Below are 19,879 nucleotides of genomic sequence, written 5' to 3'. Positions count from 1 at the left end.
TGTGATGGTCTTAGGTTAGTTAGGTTTAAGTAGTTCTAAGTTCTAGGGGACTGATGACCTCAGCAGTTAAGTCCCATAGTGCTCAGAGCCATTTGAACCACTGTTGGTACACTGTTGGTACACTGATGTGTACACACATCATACAGGATTTTAAGTTTAGCTTTGTAACCTCCCCACACAAATTAATAAAATAAATATTATGGATAATGATTCTGACTTTAGTGTAACCCCCCCACAAAAAAAATAATAATAAGAATAATAATAATATGAATATGATTCTAATTTTAGTGTAACCTCAGAACAAAATTGGTTCCCATTTATAATCTCCGTACAGAAATGCATTCACATTTAATGTACCCAAAAAATTCTTTTTTCATTTAATGTAAGTTCGAAACAGAAAAATTCCCAAACCTCGTAATAAAAACTAAATTCAGTAACCTGATAAATTTTGGACGACAGCAGTGCTTCGTCATAGCCCTGTAAAATCATTCTGAATAAAAAGCAAATGATCATGGATTTAAGAAATTAGTAAATTCTTTAAATTGAAATGAATGCTTGTTAAAAATTACTTTATATCAGAAAGATTATTATTAGAACATTTTTTTAAAAAATTACATGGGAGTTCACATAACCTTACTAGATATGCGCGAGGCTGCTTTTTACCTTATACAATAATACTCAGGCTCCGGCATCGCTGCACCGCGACCGGGCCAGTCAACACGATACACCAGACCAGAACAGACTCCACACCAGACAAGCGCAGATTAGCGCAGACTAGCAACAACTTACTGCTACAGCTATACAGTTCCTACTCAGTCAACACTGCTCTCTGGTCAGCGATTCTCTTATACCTTGCATATCGCAGGCAGCGCATGAGCAATACATCGAAATTACATCTGCTCGGACCTCTTACATAAAATTACATCCGCTCGGACCTCTTAATATCGGTTTTATACAAAATCCTGTAATATATCCTAGTGCCTGGCTCATTCAGCAGTCATACTTTGTACACTTCTGACAAACATCTTTTGGGCAAACTCATTTTATTATGACAACACCAATGTGGTTTGACTCTTGACGTTTATAATCTTATGAACCTCAAGATGTGTCTATATTGACGTGAATACGACAGTTCCGAATAAAGCACCTTCATACATCTACGCGGCTGATGGAAACATCTCATCATTCTTGACCTGTATTTTTTTTTATAATTTGAATGCGTATTAAGCGTTTAATGTTTTTTATTTTCATTCACTAAAGCTTCTGTCGGTAAGATTTTGGGGATACATAGTGTCAGAAATAGATAATACCAAAACGATAGCAGTAAATTGGAAATTCGTCATCATATATTCATTCAAAAGTGAAAATGAAGGAACGTTGCTTTTATTCAGTTGGCGTACTGCTGTGAAGACGCATGACGAACTGATCAGTGCTATAGAGCCCATCGCATGGGGACGACGGTGGCGCGGAGAGATAGAGGGAGAGGAAGACAGAAAGAGAGAGAGAGAGAGAGAGAGAGAGAGAGAGAGGGAGAGGAAGACAGAAAGAGAGAGAGAGAGGGGGGGGGAGAGGAAGACAGAAAGAGAGAGAGAGAGAGAGAGAGAGAGAGGGAGAGGAAGACAGAGAGAGAGAGAGAGAGAGAGAGAGAGAGAGAGAGCGGCAGGGAGGTATAGTAGGGTGCTGTCTGCTTATGCGGTGGGGCAGAGATATGGGGGCTCGCTTTGTCTAGCGTTACTAAGTACTGCTGTAGACAACATCGAGTAAGATGTGACCAGTTCGTCATCTGAGGCAAGCACTTACCTTCGTTCCACGTTACCGACGCCTAGACGCTCCTAAGGAGACTACGTTCCATTGGTTAACAAGGATGCGAGAAGGTGTGCAGCCAGGACAGATTGTAATTGTGCCACTTCCGGTGTAGCGTACATTACAGTAGTGCTGGGAAACGGATGACATCGCTCAGACTTAATACAGCCACCGAGCCCTGTGGTACACCAGTCAAGTGTTATTAAGAATTCGTGAGTAAATTAACTTCCTACTTAACGACAATCTGGTGAGAATCCATTCAAGTCCGAGAACTTGAAACGCGTCCGTGTCGACGTGAGTGTGCGTTGTGATAGTGTCAGCCTTCAGCGCCTGACACACAATAACTTAGCACCGTGAGGATTGTTTGTGCCAAAAACTTATGCATGTATCTTTGTACTGGGCCGCAGAAGCTCTTTGGAGTGACAAAGTAGCCGGGAATTAACATTACGATGCAGCGGTCTTTGGCTGCATTTCAGTCTAATCGTTACTTCCAACGATCATTTGGACAACTTACGGCTGAAAGCAAGGGGAAACTACAGCCGTAATTTTCCCCGAGGGCATGCAGCTTTACTGTATGGTTAAATGATGATGGCGTCCTCTTGAGTAAAATATTCCGGAGGTAAAATAGTCCCCCATTCGGATCTCCGGGCGAGGACTACTCAGGAGGACGTCGTTATCAGGAGAAGGAAAACTGATGTTCTACGGATCTGGACGTGGAATGTCAGATCCTTTAATCGGGCAGGTAGGTTAGAAAATTTAAAAAGGGAAATGGTTAGGTTAAAGTTAGATTCAATGGGAATTAGTGAAGTTCGGTGGCAGGAGGAACAAGACTTCTGGTCAGGTGAGTACTGGGTTATAAATACAAAATCAAATAGGGATAATGCAGGAGTAGGTTAAATATCGAATAAAAAATAGGAGCGCGGGTAAGCTACTACAAACAGCATAGTGAACGAGTTATTGTGGCCAAGATAGATACGAAGCCCACTCCTACCACAGTAGTACAAGTTCATATGCCAACTTGCTCCGCAGATGACGAAGAAATTGATGAAATGTATGATGAGACAAAGAAATTATTCAGATAGTGATGGGAGACCAAAATTTAATAGTTATAGGTGACTGGAATTCAGTGAACGCGTTATTGTGGCCAAGATAGATACGAAGCCTACGCCTACCACAGTAGTACAAGTTCATATGCCAACTTCCTCCGCAGTTGACGAAGAGATTGATGAAATATATGATGAGATAAAAGAAATTATTCAGATAGTGAAGGGAGACGAAAATTTAATAGTCATGGGTCACTGGAATTCGATAATAGGTAAAGGAAGATAAGGAAAGTAGTAGGTGAATATGGATTGGGGGTAAGAAATGAAAGAGGAAGCCGCCTGGTAGAATTTTGCACAGAGCATAACTTAATCATAGCTAACGCTTGGTTCAAGAATCATGAAAGAAGACTGTATACATGGAAGAGTCTGGAGACACTGGAAGATTTCAGACAGATTATGTAATGGCAAGACAGAGATTTAGGAACCAGTATTTAAACTGTAACGCATTTCCAGGGGCAGATGTGTACTATGACCACAATCTATTGGTTATGAACTCTAGATTAAAACAGAAGAAACTGCAAAAAGGTGGAAATTTAAGGAGAAGGGACATGGATAAGCTGACAGAACCAGAGGTTGTAGAGAGTTTAAGGGAGAACATTAGGGAACGATTGACAGGAATGGGGGAAAGAAATACAGTAGAAGAAGAATGGGTAGCTTTGAGTGATGAAATAGTCAAGGCAGCAGACGATCAAGTAGGTAAAAAGGCGAGGGCTAGTAGAAACCCTTGGGTAACAGAATGTATACTGAATTTAATTGATGAAAGGAGAAAATATAAAAATGCAGTAAATGAAGCAGGAAAAAAGGAATACAAACGCCTCAAAAATGACATCGACAGGAAGTGCAAAATGGCTAAGCAGGGATGGCTGGAGGACAAATGTAAGGATGTAGAGGCATATTGCACTAGGGGTAAGATAGATACTGCCTACATGAAAATTAAAGAGAGCTTTGGAGAAAAGAGAACCACCTGTATGAATATCAAGAGCTCTGATGGAAACCTGGTTCCAATCAAGGAAGGGAAAGCAGAAGGGTGGAAGGAGTATATAGAGGGTCTATACAAGGGCGATGTACTTGAGGACAATATTATGGAAAAGGAAGAGGATGTAGAGGAAGGTGAAATGGGAGATATGATACTGCGTGAAGAGTTCAACAGAGCAAGGAAAGACCTAAGTCGAAACAAGGCCCTGGGAGTAGACAACATTCCATTAGAAGTACTGAGAGCCAGTCCTAGCAAAACTCTACCATCTGTTGAGCAAGATGTATGAGACAGGTGAAAGGCCCTCAGACTTCAAGAAGAATATAATAATAATATAATAATAATAATTCCAATCCCAAAGAAATCAGGTGTTGACAGATGTGAAAATTACCGAACTATCAGTTTAATCAGTCACAGCTGCAAAATACTAACACGAATTCTTTACAGACGAATCGAAAATTACACTTGAGGCAGACCCTACTACTTATCTTAGATTAAGGAAAGGCAAAGCTACTTTTCTAGGATTGTAGACTTCGAGAAAGCTTTTGATAATGCTGACTGGAATATTCTCTTTCAAAATCTGAAGGTGGCAGGGAGCGAAAGTCTATTTACAATTTCGTACAGGAACCTGATGGCAGTTATAAGAGTCGATGGGCATGAAAAGGAAGCAGTGGTAGGAAAGAGAGTGAGACAGGGTTGTAGCCTATCCCCGATGTTATTCAATCTGTGTATTGAGCAAACAGTAAAGGAAACAAAAGAAAAATTTGGAGTAGGAATTAAAATCCATGGAGAAGAAATAAAAACTGAGGTTCGCTGGTGACATTGTAATTCTGTCAGACACAGCACAGAATCTGCAGTTGAACGGAATGGACAGTGTCTTGAAGGGAGGATATGAGATGAACATCAACAAAAGAAAAACGAGGATAATGGAATGTAGTCGAATTAAGACGGATGATGCTGAGGGAATTAGATTAAGAAATGAGATGCTTAAAGTAGTAGATGCGGAGGAAGATAACAGATGATGGGCGAAGTAGAGAGGATATAAAATGTAGACTGGCAATGGCAAGTAAAGCTTTTCTGAAGAAGAGAAATTTGTTAACATGGAGTATAGATTTAAGTGTCAGGAAGCCGTTTCTGAAAGTATTTGTATGCAGTGTAGCCATGTATGGAAGTGAAACATGGTCGATAAATAGTTTGGACAAGAATAGATTAGTAGCCTTCGAAATGCGGTGCTACAGAAGAATGCTGAAGATTAGATGGGTAGGTCACATTATTAATGAGGAGGCATTGAATAGAAGTGGGGAGAAGAGGAATTTGTGGCACAACTTGACTAGAAGAAGGGATCAGTTGGTAGGATATGTTCTGAGGCATCAAGGGATCACCAATTTAGTATTGTAGGGCAGCGTGGGGGGTAAAAATCGTAGAGGGAGAGCAAGAGATGAATACACCAAGCAGATTCAGAAGGATGTAGGTTGCAGCAGGTTCTGGGAGATGAAGAAGCTTGCACAAGATAGAGTAGCATGAAGAGCTGCATCAAACCAGTGGCTGGACTGAAGACCACAACAACAACAACAGCGTTCATTAGCAGGTCATGCTTCATACTTGGGGTATCACTGATTTTTAGGGATAGGTTACGGCTATAAAGCCGCTGCGCGTTAATATTCAGTTCCATATTTTAATTTAGTTTGGCAAAATATTGTCTTCGAGTGTCCTTGAGTTTGAATTTACACTTTAAGGAAAAAATACTGCTACTACTATTACGAATGGGGTGAAATCGGTCGATGTGATGTACATAAACAGTGACTTTCAGACAAATTGTATGATTTATTCAGAAGAAAGAGCTTCAGAAACTGAGCATGTCAATAACGCGTTGATCCATCTCTGATCCACAAGCAGGCAGTTATTTGGTTGGTTGGTTGGTTCTGGGAAGAGGACCAAAGAGTGAGGTCATCGCTCCCATTGGATTAGGCTAGGATGGGGAAGGAAGTCTACCGTGTCCTTTCAAACGTACAATCCCGGAATTTGCTCGACTAAATGAGGATGGTCGGAGGCAGGTATGAACTGTCGTCCTCCCGAATGCGACTCCAGTGTGCTGATCACTGGGCTACCTCGCTCGGTCTACTGTTCGGCTTGGAGCTGAAATGCTGAATGTGCTCCTGACGAATATCGTACCAATTTCTGCCCAGTTGTTGCGTTATGTTGTCAAAAAGGCTGAGCTGGTTGGTTGGCCCTGTCCATAATACTCCAAAAGTTCCCAGCTGGGGAGAGATCCAGCGACCTTGCTGGCCACGTTAGGTTTGGCAAGCGCGAACACTAGCAGCAGAAACTCTCGCTGTGTGCAGGTGGGCATTATCCTACCGAAATATAAGCCCAGTATGGCTTCCCGTGAAGGACAACAAAATAGAGCGTAGAATATCGTCGACATACATCCGTGCTGTGAGTACCGCGCATTACAACCGAAGGTGTCCTGCTCAGATGAGAAATGGCATCCCAAACTGTGATCCCTAGTTGTCAGGCATTATGGTGGGCAACAGTCAGCTTGGTATCCCACCGCTGTCCAGCGTGTCTCCTGACACTTCATCGCTGGTCATTTGGGCTCATTTCGAAGTGGAACTTATCACTGAAGAGTTTCAGTCAATGAGATTCCAGGCCGCAGACTTTTCTGGAGACGCCCTGGACAGCGGTGGGATAATAAACTGCTCATAAGGCCCAACAGCCAGGAGTGACGGTCTGGAGTGCCGTTTCTTTTCATAGGAGGAACCCTTTCGTTGTCATCCGCGGCACACTAACAGTACCGTGGTACGTCGACGATATTATGCACCTCGTTTTGTTGCCCTTCATGGCCAGCCATCGCGGGCTTACATTTCAGTCTGGCTTTATGCTTGCCAAGTCCTATCTTGACTAGCAAGATCGCCTGATCTCTCCCTAATTGACAACGTTTGGTGCATTATGGTCAAGGCCCTCCAATCAGTTCGGGATTTTAAAGATCTAACTTGCCAATTGGACAAAATTTGTCACGATATACTCGGGGAAACAACCAACAACTCTGTCAATCAGCGCCAAGACGACTAACTGCTTGCATAAGGCTCAGAGTTCGACCAACGCGTTATTGACTTTCCCAGTTGGTGAAACTCTTTCTCTTGAATAAATCATCCTATTTTTCTGAAACTGTAATCATTTGTTTATCTGTACACGTACATCAAATCTACCGATTTCCGTCGCATTCGGATAATCCCTTCGTGGTGCGTCTTATCTTTTTTTTATGTCTTAGAGTGTATTTGTTGTGTGTGTTACTTCATTTGGCTGCACATCTGCACATCTAATGTGTTGTGTAGATTCTTAAATAAACGCTCTGCATATAAACTATGAGAGGTTGTCGTGAACGTAAATTTATTGTCTCGAAAAAATCAATTGACGTAATTATTATTTTTTGGTTGTAGTTACAACTCTGTCATTATACAGTCGGGGAAACATTTCGCGAGACCTCTCTCCTTTTCGAGTGCCTGAATAGCATAACAGGCATGAAGACACAGAAACACTGTCATCTGACATGTGTCCTTACTGTCTCTTACAGCAAACTAAAAGTGCGATACCAACGGGACCGAAGTTAGAAATTAAGAAAGGACGAGTTTTAAGCAAAATCACTATCGCAAAAAGCTCCTATATGTTCTATCATAAAACGGGGAAGGAACATGTACATCTACTGGCATCACAGCAAGTAATACCAACTTCCAACTTAATGAAGTGATGCACGATCTTTTGTATGACATGACACATGCAGCTCGCAAACAGAAGAAGTAAATGTATTCTCGAACTTCTTGCCTCTTCATTTCAGGATAAAACATCGAGCTTTCGACGATTTCCACTGTCGTCTTCGTCAGGAGCAACTGACGAAGATCATGGTGGAAATCGTCGAAAGCTCGATGTTTTACCCTGAATCGCAAAAGACATCGTTCTCAGGTTTTGCAAATACGGAGTTTTAATTTTTTCCCTGTGATTTAAGCCGGTGGCATATCTTTCTCCAAAGTCCCGTCATCGCGTTTTCGGTCAATTGAGACACCAATAAGACTCTAGATGTCGTAGTACAAATATGGTTTCTGACGAACGCTGGATGGATACCCTAGGAGCCGATAATCATAACTTTGGAGAAACATATTTATTTAACGGTTTTAAATCTATATGCGAACGATGTTATGCCATAATGTAGCCCTCGTAGTTGCACTAAGGTCCAGATACTGCTGTTTCTGACTGTCTTATTCATTATTTATTAATGGGACAGAGCAATTGTTCTAAACTTTTCTGACACCATTACCCCACAATGCAATCGGATGTTAGCTAGTACCCTCTCTGCCCCCTTCCTCACCCAGTGTCTAACTGAAGTTTATAATGAAAAAGAATTTCCTTCAAACTGTTTTATTTTCAAAATTATGAGAAATGAATGTCATTTGATTTCTGTAGGTGTTTTATTAAACACAGAGCTAATGAGTCCATGAGACAATTAGTACTGATTATTTTAACAACCAAATGAGTCCATGAGACAATTAGTACTGATTATTTTAACAACCTTTTTTATATTTTCATGAAGCAATTTTCAGTGTATAGTGAGTGTTACAACTGCTAACTCCCAAGTTATTTTAGGATGATAATTACATATCACTAGCCGGTCGTTGTGGCCGTGCGGTTCTAAGCGCTTCAGTCTGGAACCGCGTGACTACTACGGTCGCAGGTTCGAATCCTCCCGCGGGCATGGATGTGTGTTATGTCCTTAGGTTAGTTAGGTTTAAGTAATTCTAAGTTCTAAGGGACTGATGACCACAGATGTTAAGTCCCATAGTGCTCAGAGCCATTTGAACCATTTTTGAACATATCACTTCCACTTCACGAAAGTTGTCGTATCAGTCAAGTAAGCATTCCGCCTAACATTTAAGAGGTATTTGCTTCCGATGTCATTTGTATTTTAGAATGATTTAGGTTTTCGTAATGGATAGTAAAGATCATGTCCTTAGATTAGACAGGGAAGTCTTTCATAGGTGCATAGCGACAAGATTCTCAAGGATGAAACATAAGTCATCACACTACAATACACAGAACAAAATTTGAAAAAGACCGATATGCTATGTTGCTTCCCCAGATTCGTAGTGAAATGATACTGACGGGTGTGAAATAAATCAAAAGGTCTTAAACATATTTTTGTTTAAGTTATAATAACAATCCAGTTACAAAGCATGTCAAAGTAAAATACACTGAGGTGTATGTAATAATTTTCAGGCTATTGTAGCCACATATCATCAAACAGAATATAAATGTGCGACACCTCTGTACTTTTATCACATTACTGCATTAAGCATGTGAGCATCAGATGTTACATATCACTCATGTTGTTGTTGTTGTGGTCTTCAGTCCTGAGACTGGTTTGATGCAGCTCTCCATGCTACCCTATCCTGTGCAAGCTTCTTCAGCTCCCCGTACTTACTGCATCCTACGTCCTTTTGAATCTGCTCAGTGTATTCATCTCTTGGTCTCCCTCTACGATTTTTACCCTCCACGCTGCCCTCCAATACTAAATTTGTGATTCCTTGATGCCTCAGAATATGTCCTACCAACCGGTCCCTTCTTCTTGTCAAATTGTGCCACAAACTCCTCTTCTCCCCAATTCTATTCAATACTTCCTCCTTAGTTATGTGATCTACCCATCTAATCTTCAGCATTCTTCTGTAGCACCACATTTCGAGAGCTTCTATTCTCTTCCTGTCCAAACTAATTATCGTCCATGTTTCACTTCCATACATGGCTACACTCCATACAAATACTTTCAGAAACGACTTCCTGGCCGGACAAAGTGGCCGATCGGTTCTAGGCGCTGCAGTCTGGAACCGCGCAACCGCTACGGTCGCAGGTTCGACTCCTGCCTCGGGCATGGATGTGTGTGATGTCCTTAGGTTAGTTAGGTTTAAGTAGTTCTAAGTTCTAGGGGACTGATGACCACAGCAGTTAAGTCCCATAGTGCTTAGAGCCATTTTTCGACTTCCTGGCACTTAAATCTATACTCGATGTTAATAAATTTCTCTTCTTCAGAAACGCTTTCCTTGTCATTGCCAGTCTACATTTTATATCTTCTCTACTTCGACCATCATTATCACTCACGTTATCTAACATTAATAATACATTCAGCAGTTCTTTCTACTAAGAAATTGTTCAGTTAAGTACACGAAGTTGGCTTCCAACAAACAGGCTCCTCTTAAACTGAAATCGGGTAGTAGTCAATTGTAATAGCAGCTGGCAAGTTATTGATAATGTGTATTCCTGTATAGTGAAGGGCTTTGGTTCAAAAAATGGCTCTGAGCACTATGGGACTTAACATCTATGGTCATCAGTCCCCTAGAACTTAGAACTACTTAAACCTAACTAACCCAAAGACATCACACAACACCCAGTCATCACGAGGCAGATAAAATCCCTGAACCCGCCGGGAATCGAACCCGTGAACCCGGGCGTGGGAAGCGAGAACGCTACCGCACGACCACGAGCTGCGGACAAGGGCTTCCTAGGCCTAAGTAAATTAATTTACGTCTGTTTGTACGTTGTTTGATTTGGGGAGCAGACCAAAGAGCGAGGTCATCGGTCCCATCGGATTAAGGAAGAATAGGAAAGGAAGTCGGCCGGCCCCTTTCCAGGAAACCATTCCGTTATTTGCCTGAAGCGATTTAGAAAAATCACGGAAAACCTAAATCAGGATGGCCGGACGCGGGTTTGAACCGTCGTCCTACAGAATGCGGGTCAGGTGCTAACCACTGCGCCACCCCAGTCGGTAATTTACATATGTATGAAAATTATTCTCATTTCTAGCAGTGATTCGATGATCTGAACTGCTGCTTTAAAGAGGAGATTTTTTGTTTATAGCAAACTGTGTTATGGATAAATATGTTGGGAAACAGCAATCAGCATCACCAGTTCCTCAAAGATATCTTTGCAAAACGTTCTTGAGTTTACATGAAAAATAGTTCAAATTACTCGTTTTTGGATTCTGAAATCTTTAGCTTGGTTTTTTGAGTTATCCCAAAAAATGATCTCAAAAGATAGAGTGGAAAGGGGGTAAGTGACGGTGGTAGCTTTTTCTTTCTATTTCTTTTACCTGACAACATCCACACTGCAAACAGAGATTTGTTTGGGTGCCTCAGCAGCTCCGTGGTATGCTACGCCCAGTCGAATCCATTACAAAGTCGTAATTCCAAGAATTTAACACGTCAATCTCTTCCACTTACTTGTCGTCATATTTTGCACATGAGTTGTCTTGTGACAGCCAGAGCGAGAGCACCAGCAGCAGCGAGTACTGTTTGTATAAAGCGTTTATTTTGCATTTTGTTTACGACCTTCCACTAAGGAAGGGATTCTATTTGTGTTTATCTGCTCTGCATAGTAACTAACAGTTCTTGATAAAACTTTACGTAGTTTTCGTGTTAGATTTCTTAGTGTTTTCTTGATCGTTTAGAACAGAAAGCGCCCTAAAACCGTCTTTTGTTTGTTTCGCGGCCGTTAGCCACTAGTCACTTGAATCAGCAGTTGTCTTGTGACAGCCAGAGCGAGAGCACCAGCAGCAGCGAGTACTGTTTGTATAAAGCGTTTATTTTGCATTTTGTTTACGACCTTCCACTAAGGAAGGGATTCTATTTGTGTTTATCTGCTCTGCATAGTAACTAACAGTTCTTGATAAAGCTTTACGTAGTTTTCGTGTTAGATTTCTTAGTGTTTTCTTGATCGTTTAGAACAGAAAGCGCCCTAAAACCGTCTTTTGTTTGTTTCGCGGCCGTTAGCCACTAGTCACTTGAATCAGCAGTTGTCTTGTGACAGCCAGAGCGAGAGCACCAGCAGCAGCGAGTACTGTTTGTATAAAGCGTTTATTTTGCATTTTGTTTACGACCTTCCACTAAGGAAGGGATTCTATTTGTGTTTATCTGCTCTGCATAGTAACTAACAGTTCTTGATAAAGCTTTACGTAGTTTTCGTGTTAGATTTCTTAGTGTTTTCTTGATCGTTTAGAACAGAAAGCGCCCTAAAACCGTCTTTTGTTTGTTTCGCGGCCGTTAGCCACTAGTCACTTGAATCAGCAGTTGTCTTGTGACAGCCAGAGCGAGAGCACCAGCAGCAGCGAGTACTGTTTGTATAAAGCGTTTTTGTACTTATTTGCTGCGCTTAGCTTTTAAATAGTTTTTCTGGGAAAACCTAGCGTAGTTTTCGCGTCTCGTATTTCAGTGAGTGTTTCTTGATTATCAGAGTAGCTCATCAGAAGATTATCTTGGGAATTTGTCACCGTATAGAGTAGGGTAAACATAGTCATGTGTAGGGACTGTGGTTGTTGTGAGCGGACGCAAGGAGAATTGGCCACTCTTCGGGGGCAGGTGGAGGCTTTGTCTGTTAGGCTCATCGAGCTCGAGGCGCAGGCGTCGGCTCGTAGTGGCGTTGGGGCAACTGTGGTGAGACCTATGCCTACTTCGGTGGCCTTGGAATCACATGGAACCCCTGATGTCGCTGCGTCTTCCGGCAGTGAGCATCTTACCGGTCAGCCATCACTCCAGGGTGAATGGCGGACAGTGGTGGGCTCGCGCGTGCCTGGCCGAAAGGCGAAGGTGGGATCTGGCCGCGTGGCAGCTGCCTTACCCCTTTCCAACAGGTACGGGGTGCTTCCTAGTGGTGATGACATCGTTTCCGAGCCACCACAGGATGCCTCGCCTGTTGGGCCAGTGGCCGATTCTCCGGCAAGGTCCCGACAGTCACAGAGGGCGGGCCTATTAGTTATAGGGAGCTCCAACGTTAGGCGGGTTATGGAGCCCCTCAGGAAAATAGCGGGTAGGTCGGGGAAGAATGCCAGTGTGCACTCGGTGTGCTTGCCGGGGGGTCTCGTCCGTAAGGTGGAGGAGGCCCTTCCGGCAGCTATTGAACGCACTGGGTGTGACCGGCTGCAGATAGTAGCACATGTCGGAACGAATGACGCCTGCCGCTTGGGTTCTGAGGCCATCCTTGGTTCCTTCCGGCGGCTGGCTGATTTGGTGAAGACAACCAGCATCGCACGCGGAGTGCAAGCTGAGCTTAATATCTGCAGCACAGTGCCCAGAGTCGATCGCGGTCCTCTGGTTTGGAGCCGTGTGGAGGGTCTAAACCAGAGGCTCAGACGACTCTGCGACTATAATGGTTGCAAATTCATCGACCTCCGTTATTGGGTGGAGAACTGTAGGGCCCCCCTAGACAGGTCAGGCGTGCACTACACACCGGAAGCAGCTACTAGGGTAGCAGAGTACGTGTGGCGTGCACACGGTGGTTTTTTAGGTTAGAGGGATCCCCCCTTGGGCGAAACGATAAAATACCTGACGGCTTACCAGAGAGGACATTATCATCGTTGATAAAGAACGTCCGTCCTCAGAGACCAAAAACAGGAAAAGTTAACGTAATATTGGTAAACTGCAGGAGTATCCAGGGCAAGGTTCCTGAATTAGTATCTCTTATTGAAGGAAATAGTGCGCATATAGTATTAGGAACGGAAAGTTGGTTAAAACCGGAAGTGAACAGTAACGAAATCCTAGACACAGAATGGAATATATACCGCAAGGATAGGATAAACGCCAATGGTGGAGGAGTATTTATAGCAGTAAAGAATTCAATAATATCCAGTGAAGTTATTAGCGAATGCGAATGTGAAATAATCTGGGTTAAGTTAAGTATCAAAGGTGGGACAGATATGATAGTCGGATGCTTCTATAGACCACCTGCATCAGCAACCGTAGTAGTTGAGCGCCTCAGAGAGAACCTGCAGAACGTCGTGAAGAAGTTTCGTGATCATACTATTGTAATAGGGGGAGACTTCAATCTACCAGGTATAGAATGGGATAGTCACACAATCAGAACTGGAGCCAGGGACAGAGACTCTTGTGACATTATCCTGACTGCCTTGTCCGAGAATTACTTCGAGCAGATAGTTAGAGAACCAACTCGTGAAGCTAACGTTTTAGACCTCATAGCAACAAATAGACCGGAACTTTTCGACTCCGTGAATGTAGAAGAGGGTATCAGTGATCATAAGTCAGTGGTTGCATCAATGACTACAAGTGTAATAAGAAATGCCAAGAAAGGAAGGAAAATATATTTGCTTAACAAGAGTGATAGGGCACAAATCGCAGAATATCTGAGTGACCACCATCAAACGTTCATTTCTGAGGAAGAGGATGTGGAACAAAAATGGAAAAAATTCAGAAACATCGTCCAGTACGCCTTAGATAAGTTCGTACCGACTAAGGTCCAAAGCGAGGGGAAAGATCCACCGTGGTATAACAATCATGTACGAAAGGTACTACGGAAACAAAAAAAGCTTCATCATAGGTTTAAGAGTAGTCGAATCATAGCTGATAAGGAAAAGCTGAACGAAGCGAAAAAGAGCGTAAAGAGAGCAATGAGAGAAGCATTCAACGAATTCGAACATAAAACATTGGCAAACAATCTAAACAAGAACCCTAAAAAGTTTTGGTCATATGTAAAATCGGTAAGCGGATCTAAATCCCCTATTCAGTCACTCGTTGACCACGATGGCACCGAAACAGAGGACGACCGAAGAAAGGCAGAAATACTGAATTCAGTGTTCCGAAACTGTTTCACTGCGGAAAATCGTAACACGGTCCCTGACTTCAGCCGTCGCACGGACGCCAAAATGGAAAATATTGAAATAAACGATATCGGAATTGAAAAACAACTGCTATCACTTAGTAGCGGAAAAGCATCCGGACCAGACGAGATACCCTTAAGATTCTACAGTGATTATGCTAAAGAACTTGCCCCCTTTCTATCAGCAATTTATCGTAGATCGCTGGAAGAACGTAAAGTACCTAGCGACGGGAAGAAAGCGCAGGTCGTTCCCATTTTCAAGAAGGGTCATAAATCAGATGCGAATAATTATAGGCCTATTTCGCTTACGTCAATCTGTTGTAGAATAATGGAACATGTTTTGTGTTCTCGTATTATGACGTTCTTAGATAATACAAATCTCCTTCATCATAACCAACATGGATTCCGCAAACAGAGATCATGTGAAACTCAGCTCGCCCTATTTGCCCAATAAATTCACAGTGCCGTAGACACTGGCGAGCAGATTGATGCCGTATTCCTGGACTTCAGGAAGGCATTTGATACGGTTCCGCACTTACGTTTAGTGAAAAAAATACGAGCTTACGGAATATCGGACCAGGTTTGTGATTGGATTCAGGATTTCCTAGAAGAAAGAACACAATATGTCATTCTTAACGGTTCAAAATCTGCAGATGTAGAGGTAATTTCGGGAGTACCGCAGGGAAGCGTGATAGGACCTTTATTGTTTACAATATACATAAATGACTTAGTTGACAACATCGGTAGCTCCGTGAGGCTATTTGCAGATGACACGGTTGTCTACAAGAAAGTAGCAACATCAGAAGACTCGTACGTACTCCAGGAGGACCTGCAGAGGATTAATGCATGGTGCGACAGCTGGCAGCTTTCCCTAAACGTAGATAAATGTAATATAATGCGCATACATAGGGGCAGAAATCCATTCCAGTACGATTATGCCATAGGTGGTAAATCATTGGAAGCGGTAACGACCGTAAAATACTTAGGAGTTACTATCCGGAGCGATCTGAAGTGGAATGATCACATAAAACAAATAGTGGGAAAAGCAGGCGCCAGGTTGAGATTCATAGGAAGAATTCTAAGAAAATGTGACTCATCGACGAAAGAAGTAGCTTACAAAACGCTTGTTCGTCCGATTCTTGAGTATTGCTCATCAGTATGGGACCCTTACCAGGTTGGATTAATAGAAGAGATAGACATGATCCAGCGAAAAGCAGCGCGATTCGTCATGGGGACATTTAGTCAGCGCGAGAGCGTTACGGAGATGCTGAACAAGCTCCAGTGGCGGACACTTCAAGAAAGGCGTTACGCAATACGGAGAGGTTTATTATCGAAATTACGAGAGAGCACATTCCGGGAAGAGATGGGCAACATATTACTACCGCCCACATATATCTCGCGTAATGATCACAACGAAAAGATCCGAGAAATTAGAGCAAATACGGAGACTTACAAGCAGTCGTTCTTCCCACGCACAATTCGTGAATGGAACAGGGAAGGGGGGATCAGATAGTGGTACAATAAGTACCCTCCGCCACACACCGTAAGGTGGCTCGCGGAGTATAGATGTAGATGTAGATGTAGATGTAGCGGAAGTAAATTTGTTACGTGTTCTGATCTGCATGTGGTACTTTTTTTCAAAGTTCTATGCCAAACGATTGGCTAGAAACTTTTAATTAAACCTTCATAAAAGTTTTTTGACCCTAACCTCGCTATTTAGAGGATAATTTAATGCAAAATATTTTTGTGTGGCGCCCACTCTGCATGTACTTTTTTCCGCCTCTCTCCGCTGCTCTGACGGTGGTTCGGCGAACAGTTGCTTACCGCAGTGCGAGACGAGGAGAGCTTACAGGCACAGCTGTACACTCCTATCGACCGGAACACGGCTTTCTGTGCTCGGCAATAAGCTGTGAATAACGACCGTCGCGACGGCAAGGCAAACACAGATTCGTCCCACACCCGGGTGCGCTACAGTGGGCGCGTGTACGTGCGTACGACCGGCCGCCGCTTGCCCTGCGCTCCGCCCCGCTCCTATGCCGTTTCACGTCACGGCGCGCCAGTCTGTTCATCAGCAGTGGAGCGTCGCTGACATCGACCTGCGGCGATTCGGTGCCGTGTTGCGCTTCATACAGCACGCGGGACTCCACCCTTTCGACGCTGCATGCAAATTGCGCGTCCGTTAGCTCGTAGTGACTCGCGTTCCTGCTGTGATTGGAAAGAGCTGAATCACCCCTCTGGCTGGGCGCAGTTCCTAATACATGTGTTACTCATAAACTTTTAACTATCACATCGGAAAAATCAAGCCGTGACTGTGAAACTTGGTGTTTTCTTATCAACATATTCGCCCTACACTGAAACATATCTACCACTAACGCTTGATGATCTGGTGGAGATTTTGGTTGTAGAAGTGCATTTTGGCTGTTCAGGGAATGTTGCTCCTGGAAAACCGCCTTATTGTCAATCTGTAAATTCCTGCCACGCAGTGGTTTCCTCAGGCGAAGAAAGAAGAAGACACTGAATGTCATGTCAGGACTGTACTGGAGGAGTGATAGTCTCCTGCCGAATGAGCTGTGGTGTTGTTGTTTAATAAAACCACCCCCTTACCGCGAAGTTTTGTCACGATAGCCTCCCTTAGCGTCGTCAGGAGATTTTAGTAGTATGCTACTGTGACGGTTAGCCTCTTACTAGCCACACTTCGGCTAGAGATAAAATTTTTACTTTAGTGTTAGTCGAACGTCGGTAAGTTTATATTCCTCTATGTTATTTACATGGGATCGGGTGTACTGATGGATTGGTTCTTGCTTGAAATTGCAAAATAAAATGCTTGATTTTCAGCTGAGTTTCAAATTTTAACACTCACAAAAACATGTCCATTACCTCTGGCAAAGTCAAGTCAAGCCGGCTCCATTGTCGTTAAACTTCCTATTTTGAAACGAGACCACGACACACACGGAAGTCGCACCGAATAAAAATTATGAATGTACTTACCTACGAAAAAAGGAAAAACAAAAAATAAGAAACAACAAAAGCCATTGTAAGTTTGCGAAAAGATGATTTCGTGAAATTTTTTGGTGCTACACAGTTCTCTGCTTCTTTCCAGATTTATTGCGTACACATACTAACTTTGCTGATTTTAACTGCAGGTGCAGAGTATAGGTGAAACAAGTATCGCTAGGAGAGCACTGGTGCAGAAGAAGCATGTTTTTAACGATTGTCTAGCCTGACTGGACAGTTAGCTTCCTAACTAACGGGCGTTCAAAATCAAACGAGCTGGAGGCATAATTACAGACACCAGTACCTGTATGTTAGAAGTATTGACCCTGGCTGAGATGTTAACCAGCCCCGCACATACAGCTGGACATCATCGTCCGTGGTGAATCGTTTGCCCCTCAGAGCCTTTTTAAGGGGGCAAAAATTGGTGTAATCACAAGGAGAGAGGTCCGGACTGTATGGAGGGTGGCCGGCAACCTCCCATTTGAATTTTTGCAGAGTGTTGTGACTGTGTTGGCCGTATGCGGCATTCCACTGTCGTGGAGCAAAATGATTCCATCGGTGAGATGGCCTGGTCGTTTTGATTTGCTCGCTTGGTGAAAGGTGGTCAAGGTTTGCGAGTAACGCTGGGCATTTGCTGTCGTTCCATGGTGAAGGAAGTGCATCAGAATGGGTCAAAGAAGAACGCCAGCATAACCTTTCCAGCACTCGTGTGGACTCCGACTTCCAACTGTACGTGCGAGACTGGTTAACATCTCAGACCCAGGAATTTTTTGCGACAGCCATTCACCGCTTCGTGTCACAGTGGGACAAGTGTCTCAATAGTCAGGGTCAATACTTCTAACATACAGTTAGTGGTTTCTGTAATTATGCCTCCGGCTCGTTTATTTTTTAACTCCCCTTAAAGTATGAAAGACATATTTTTCTGGATCAGTTCTGGTCATTAGCTCCTTGAGTGAGGATGATACTGCTTTAAAACAGGGGTCTTCGTAATTTATGTAAAGGAACGTACATCTTTATGTAATAATTGCTATTGAGTCCATATAAAGTTCTGGTCATGAGCTCCTTGAGTGAGGATGATACTGCTTTAAGACAGAGGTCTTCGTAATTTATCTAAAGGAACGTATCTCTTTGTGTAATAATTGCTATTGAGTCCATATAAACTGAAATACTTGGAATATCCATACAATTTGTTCGATGTGAAACGCAGTTCGGCGTTTGTTTCACGAGAACTGTTTCAACATTAAACTGACATTAGACAATTTTACCGAATGGGCTTTAAAGGTACATTTGCAGCATGGGCGTTAATGTATTGCAAAAACGTAGACATAAGTTGAGAATATAAATAAAGAATTACTTAAGATATTAATTAGTATAAGCGGTTGTATCGATTGTGGCGTGCAACCGCTGAAACATTACAATAATTACGTAGTTCAGTTGTCTTGCCGAGAAGACGGCACCTTTTTGTTGTTACAGCGGTCCACATCGGATTCATATCTGCCATCGCTGCAGATAATTATTTGACACACCGTTTTTATTACCATCACTATTTTCTTGAGACGCAATCTCACTAGGCGTACTCATAGTTACACACAGCAACAGAGTTAAAGTAAGTGTCTATGTAATTTAACTTCGTGTAATATTTTGTGAATACAGTGATATTATTTAATGTTGTGTTTCATTTATGTTACAAGCTATTGTTCCAATCAAACGGCATCTTGGCATGACTAAAGGCTCCGTGTTGCAAATTTTATGAATAGTCCAGCATGAACCAATGCTTTGGAATAATTCAATCTACGAATTCCGAAAAAGAAATGTTTTCAGAAGAGTCACTCATGGTCAAACTTACAATGAACGGACCTTGTGCAAAAAGCCATTGTCAAGCACCCAAAGTTTGTATTAAGCACCATTAGAAAATTATGCTCTGATCACATACTATTATCATTATCTATTATTATTTGTCTGTTACCTGATATGGCAACGGCCTTGCCGCAGTGGATACACCGGTTCTCATGAGATCACCGAAGTTAAGCACTGTTGGGCGTGGCCGGCACTTAGGTGGGAGACCATCCAGCCGCCATGCGCTGTTGCCATTTTTCGGGGTGCACTCAGCCTCGTGATGCCAATTGAGGAGCTACTCGATCGAATAGTAGCGGCTTCGGTCAAGAATACCATCATAACGACCGGGAGAGCGGTGTGCTGACCCCACGCCCCTCCTATCTGCATCCTCCTCTGAGGATGACACGGCGGTCGGATGGTCCCGGTAGGCCACTCGTGGCCTGAAGACGGAGTGAGTACCTGATATCTCAAACCAGACCAGAAAAGCCTATAAATAAAACAACCCAGAAAGTTTTTCAATTGT

General features: G+C 42.9%; 1 pseudogene; it reads left to right on the top strand.

Annotated features, from left to right (window-relative positions):
• The first annotated feature begins 19,493 nt into the window (after positions 1-19,493).
• Positions 19,494-19,610, top strand: LOC126475686 (5S ribosomal RNA; annotated as a pseudogene).
• Positions 19,611-19,879: the final 269 nt, after the last annotated feature.

Source organism: Schistocerca serialis, chromosome 4 (genome assembly GCF_023864345.2).
Source record: "Schistocerca serialis cubense isolate TAMUIC-IGC-003099 chromosome 4, iqSchSeri2.2, whole genome shotgun sequence".
Lineage (NCBI taxonomy): Eukaryota > Metazoa > Arthropoda > Insecta > Orthoptera > Acrididae > Schistocerca > Schistocerca serialis.
Note: the sequence above shows the minus strand (reverse complement) of the source record. Positions and strands in the feature narration are given on the sequence as shown.